This window comes from Phoca vitulina, unplaced genomic scaffold (genome assembly GCF_004348235.1).
Source record: "Phoca vitulina isolate PV1807 unplaced genomic scaffold, GSC_HSeal_1.0 scaffold5, whole genome shotgun sequence".
NCBI lineage: Eukaryota > Metazoa > Chordata > Mammalia > Carnivora > Phocidae > Phoca > Phoca vitulina.
In genome coordinates this window covers 75,284,052-75,290,245 of record NW_022589708.1, presented here as the reverse complement: position 1 = coordinate 75,290,245, position 6,194 = coordinate 75,284,052, and the positions used below count along the sequence as shown (strand labels likewise).

The 6,194-nt window shown below is 44.1% G+C and overlaps 1 pseudogene; it reads right to left on the bottom strand.

Moving 5' to 3' along the window:
- Positions 1-1,185: 1,185 nt before the first annotated feature.
- On the bottom strand, positions 1,186-2,360 carry LOC116631259 (annotated as a pseudogene).
- Positions 2,361-6,194: the final 3,834 nt, after the last annotated feature.

The window sequence follows — 6,194 nt, the reverse complement described above, 5'->3', positions numbered from 1 at the left end:
AGGGTGGCCTACAAATTTGGTGCCAGGCTTCATAATAGCCCAAGCAAAAAGCACACCCCAATTATTACAAGGTTCACAGAAAAAAAAAAAAAGAGTGGATCAGTTGTTTAATGTTTCTTAACTGTGAAACCTGAGAGAAAATTCTCTTATGCCTTATGATGGCAATTTCTTGAGGGATTTGCTAAATAATCGTAGCACTCATGTTTTCTGTTTCACTTCTTTCTGCATTTATCTGTAATGTTTTCTTTTTTTTTTAAAGATTTTACTTATTTTTGTGAGAGAAAGAGAGAGGGAATACTCATGAGCGGGGGTGGGAGGTGGGCAGAGGGCGAAACAGACTCCCGGTTGAGCAGGGAGCCTGATGCAGGACCCCTGCTTAAGGGCACTTGTCACAGCCCTGTTGTACAGAAACAAAATAAATGCTCATCATTAAGAGAGTGGATACATTCTGATATATCCATACATTGACATATAGTACAGCAGTTGAAATAAATGGATGAATCAGATCTACATCATGAACATGGAAAAATCTCAAAAACATTGAATTAAAAAGCAAGTTAGACTATGATACATAGAGGGTAATTTACTTGATATAGAAGTTTAAATCTCCTTGAATAATACTATACAGTGTCTATAGAAACATATAATTAACAAAAACATATAAACATGGGTGGCAAGGGCTCAGAACAACTTCAGGATACTGATTCCCTCTAGGACAGCAGAGATCGAATACAGTGGTCATGACATTGAACTTCACATGGGGATGCATGGCGGCAGAAGCTTTCACTGTGTCTGTAAGACTTTCTTGGTGCTTTGAGTCTTTCTTTCTTGCTTTCTTTTGGTATATAGAAATAATTTTATTTCATATTGTGGCACAGTAGACATATAAGCAATATTATTTCCTAGAGTGTGCAATGTATAAATTATTCACATTAAAAAAAACAAAACAAAAAATTAAGAACAAGAAAGCTTGTACACAGGAGATGTTTAAAAATGTGTACCGAATTTTGAATCTGTTTTTGACAGTATACACGACTAGCTTTATAAAACTGAATGAATATGACACGATACACGTTTGAACAAAGTCCACATATGGGTCCGCACCAGATGCTTAATTCACTTTGGTCATTGGGATTCCAGGTGCTGAAGCATATGTGGATCTGAAAGATACTTCCAGAAGTACATTTATTTGTTACACTGGCATTTTAAAGATTTCTGTTTCTTCTGTTCTCCTTTAGAGTGAGGAGACCTTTTCTTCCTAAAAGCAAGAAGACCTTCAAGCCTATTTTTTGTTGGAATAGTCTGAGCATAACAAGTTTCTTCTATGGCTAATCCTGTTACTAAATCAACCTTCATCCCTTGATTAATTGCTAATTTTGCCTCTCTCACCACAACAAGTCCCTGAGGTCAAAACTCTTGTGCCAGGTCCAAAACCTTGCAGTGGGCAGCATCCCCCTCCTGGTTCTGTTCTAGAACATGGCTGATCAAGCCCACTGCTTTGGCTTCTTCGCCATCAAGCACCCGTGCAGAGAAGATGAGCTGTTTGGCCAGGGACATCCCGATAGCCCATGATGGTCACTGGGCACCCACCGATTTCATTAATCACTGCTCTTATTTTGGAGACGAAGGACCAACTTCACTGGGATTCATTTTGATGCTCTCACTCTCCATAAGGTCCACACCAGCACAGAATGTCTCTGGGACTTTTCTCCTGACTATTATGGTCCACACTTTCTCTCTTTCTCCCTTCCTTCCTCTCTTTCCTTCTTTCCTTCACTCTTAGAGAGGGAGAGAGGTGGGGGGGCAGAGGGAGAGAGATAATCTTAAGCAGGATCCACATTCAGCATTCCAAGCGGGACTGGATCTCATAACCCTGAGATCATGACCTGAGCGGAAATCAAGAGTCAGATGCTTACCCAACTGAGCCACCCAGGCGCCTCACTGTCCTCACTTTCTTATCAGATTTTAAAGCATCTATAGCTTTTGAGAGCATTTTTATCAGATTTTTACTGAACAAATTTTTGGCATAAGCTCTATTTATTCCAAGCACCACAATTCCTTGGTTCTCCTCCTCCAGGTACCGCACCTGCAGCCCGTCCTTATCTCAGAGCTGTAGCCCCTCATTTGGGCAACCCTCTGGCTGCTGGCGCCCAGCCCAGGGGCCCAGATCACAGGGCAGCCTCCACCCGGGGCCAAGCCATGCACGGCAAGCAGCCACTGAGCCAGCCAGCGCGACCCGCCTGCAAGGTGCCCAAGGCCCCAGGCGCCGCCACCACCCACCACTGTCTTGTCTGTTTAAGACTTTCTTTACACAAAGATGTGAAACAAATACGACAAACCAATGAACAGTCTAATTTTTGTTGTGGGCATTGGGTGTCTATTATCCTCTTCTCTGAACTTTTCTGTGCATTGAAATCTTTAATATTTAAACATAAAAAATTAAAATAATGAAAGGAAAATTTGAGGACAGAGGTTGAAGGATGTACAATACCATGCCTAGGGTTCTGAACTTTATTCTGTAGGTATTAAGAGTGTTTGCACAAACCTAATTTGAAAAAACAAAAAAGAGTGAGCAGAGGGCAGACTCTGGTCAGAGCTGTGCTCTAGAAAGATTACGCTACCAGCCACATAAAACTTTATTCTCTTGCTCTTTCTATGATACATACTTAATTCCATCCGTAAACTCTGATGTATTCCCTGTCTATTCTCAAAGTTGTCCCACAGGGATTATTGGGGAACCCTCACTGTCCCATTTCACCACCAGGCTAGATGTTTCTTGACTCAACTATAGATCTGTGGTAGAGAAGATTTTGGTTATTGTAAGGAGTGAATGAGAAAAATAGAGACTGAGGGTGGGGATAAGTTCTGGAATCAAGAAACATCGCTGCTATTAAGAATACCCTAAAGGGAGCAACTTAAAATTAACACTCAAAGCAGAGTTTGTGCGAATGGCATGCCAATTCCCTGGTGGCCCAGCTATTTTAAGTACCTGCTTAGCTACATGTGATTAAGAGGAGCACATCAAATCCAAAAACGCACACATGTCACAATCCCTCACTTGTTCCTCGCTGTTTGGGGAATCATTCCAAAGCATGTCATTACATTTTTCCCAGGAGTAAATTTGCCTGCACAAGAAGCTGTGGGCCACGTCTGCTCCTCTTCTCCCACCTGCGTGTGTCCTAAACGAGTGCCTTCAAGGCTAAGCCAGGAATTTCCCATGAATCATGCACTGTCACTGAGGCAGAGCGCTCTGCAACCCGGCTGTAACTCTGTCTGCAGTGGGTGTATGTCTATTAACATTTCTGCTTCCTCCCCTTATACTGTGGGGCTGGCTACCAAGTGCTTCTTGAAAGAAAGGAAGAAAGGAAGAAAGAAAGAAAAAGAAAGAAAGAAAGAAAGAAAGAAGAAAGAAAGAAAGAAAGAAAGAAAGAAAGAAAGAAAGAAAGAAAGAAAGAAAGAAAGAAAGAGAAAGAAAGAAAGAAGGAAGGAAGGAAAGAAAAGGAAAAGAAAAGGAAGAAGGAAAGAAAAGAAAAAGGAAAAAAAGTCTCATAAGGGTGCTGACTCAACAAGTATGTCTGTCTATTTTGCTAACCTCGGGGCCCTCCTCACAATCCTTTTACTCATATTTCGCTGTCTCCTCTTCTGGGTCCCCGCGGGGCTGTTTCAGACTGTCAGTCATCCTAAGTACCTCCCTGGCATATGAGCCCTCCTTGTCCTAAACCAATGCCTGTAGTTTGCACTAACGGTCCTTGTCTCCCCTACAGTGATTTTCCCACCTTCCTCTTCGCCCTTCAAGGAAATTTGGTTTGAATGTGGTTCCTGCACAGTCTTTAGGGCTGGCTCTTCAGTCCCGCTGAAATGCGTTTGCTGCAATGATTGGACCAGAGGAGGTCACATGTCGTGAGGCTAGCCAATTAAAGTAATTCAAATCCCGGGCCACCGTGATTGGGTCAAGGATGCGCTTAAGACCCAGATTGGTCTAGTCCAGGCCCATGCCAGGATTCAGGCATCCCCATCCAGGAAGAAACCTCTCTTTTTTTGCTGTACTCGATCCCACTGTCAGGGACTGGGCAATGGCATCTGAGGATCGGAGCCAACATTCACAGAGAGAGGGAAAGAAACCAAGTTCTGATGACATTGTTTGAACTCCCAGATGCAGCCCTGTCCTTGGACTTTTCACTGCATGAATCTGGTGTTTCTTTTTTGTTCCAGTCAGTTTGAGCAAGGTTTTCTGTCACCTGCTGTTGGTCAAGTCCGACACATCCAGTGTCTTCCCCACGCCCCAAAGTAGCCTCCGCAGTTCATCCCACAGACCCTGTCGCCACCCTTCAGCAGTTGGCCTGCCTCCTACTCCGTCGAGAGAGAGAAACCAGCCTGTAGAGTCCACAACTTCTCTCGGACTTCTCAGCTATCTCCACCTCCATCACTGTTGGAGTATCCTCCAAGCAGTGCTTCCTCCTGTCCACAGTGCGCTGGGCCCCCTCTGCTCGGGATCCTGTCCCCCCTGCCCTCCTCTGGGATTTAGCTTTATCAATTACTCCCTCTTCCTTTTATCTCCAATCTCTCTGCTCCAGTGGCTCTTTATCTTCAGTGTATGAACTAAAAAGGGAAGAAAATAAGGAAAGAAAAACAACTTTCCTTCTTCCTGAGAATCAATTTGTCATCCCCGTTCTTCACTTCACAACGTGTTTGCTTCCAAAAATATTCTATACTCCCTGTACTTTCTTATCATTCATTCACTTCTCAATTCACTCTGGCAATTAGAATTCTGCCCCTCTACTCTCCTGAAACTGCCAAGTGCAGTGGCCTAATTTCAGCATTTCACTCCTCTGTAACAGTTGATTCTGCTGATTTATCCTCTTCTAAATGGCCTGCTGAATACTTCCCTCATAGATCTTCCTATTCCTTTTCAGTGGTCCCTCCTCCATTTTCCATCCCTCAAGCCAACAAATGTGTTGCCTTTTCTGGATTACAAAACCTGTTGAAAAATGGACAAAGCCTATGGTTTGTTTCCCTAGAAACATGTACTTTGCATGGTATCGATCAAGGTTGTTCGTAACAAACTGAAGAATACACTCCAGCTAGGGGAGTCAAAAAGGGGCTTTTCCTGAGAGCACAGACAGTTCACGTAAAGGTTGGGAGTGCAAAACTTCCAGGAACCCTAAACACACAATAGAACTGCTCTGCCTCTGCCCGCTGAGAGAGCCCCCAGAGAAAAGCCACCACCGAGCTGCTGGCCCCAAAACTATAGCAGCTCTAGCAGGGACTGTGCCAGCAAAGTGGCGCCCTGCAGCCCAAGCTTCTCTCCTCATGTGACTCCAACCGGATCAAGTCCCTCATGAGGTCCACTGTCTTCGGGTGACCCAATTTCCAATCAGGGTCTCTCCCAAGCTCGTCTTCCTGGCAGAGCCTGGGTCTTCATGCATAATCCTGGCTTTAAAGGGAGTGGGACATGTGGTTTTTACCTTTCCAGCTCTGCACTGTAGAAAGGGGGCTAAGCAGGATAATGTCAGGCTAATCAACCTACTGTATCACTATGGGTGCGTAAATGCAAAATTCAGAGACTGAAGTTTAAGAAACATATTTTAAATGTTAATCTTAAGTACTTTAGTCATGTTTTTTTTTTGGTCACAGTTGAAATTGCCTTTAATAGGAGAAGGAATGTATTGGCTCAGATAAAAAGTTCAAACACAGAGCTAGCTTTGTCACAATGTGTCCATGATCTTGGGCGCCAAGGTTTGCTCACTCAGGAGCTCTCTCATTCTCATAGCTCTGTTCCCACTGCTTCTCTCTCAGGCAAGATCTCCCTGCGGTGACTAGTTGGCCAACAGCAATTTCCTGTTCATATTCCCACCAGTACAGCAATTCCAGCAGACAAAGAGCCCTTTTTCCCAAATGGTTTTAGCAGAAGATCTAGAGTGATCAGGTGCTCCTCCTTGAATCCACCACTGTGACCGGGGGGTGCAGGGCTCTGAGTGGTGTGCCCAATGCTGGGTCCAGAATGTGGGGCCATCTCTACATGAACAAGTTGAATTGAGGGATATTGGGATGGAGGTGCTCCCCAGAGGAAATTATATGTTGTTAGCCAAAGGAGGGAGAATGGATGCTGGAAAGACAAATTCAAGAGCTGTCCCTTACACCAGAATTCTACTTCTTGCCTTCTGTTCCAGATTCCCTTTGGATAATCTCAGCTA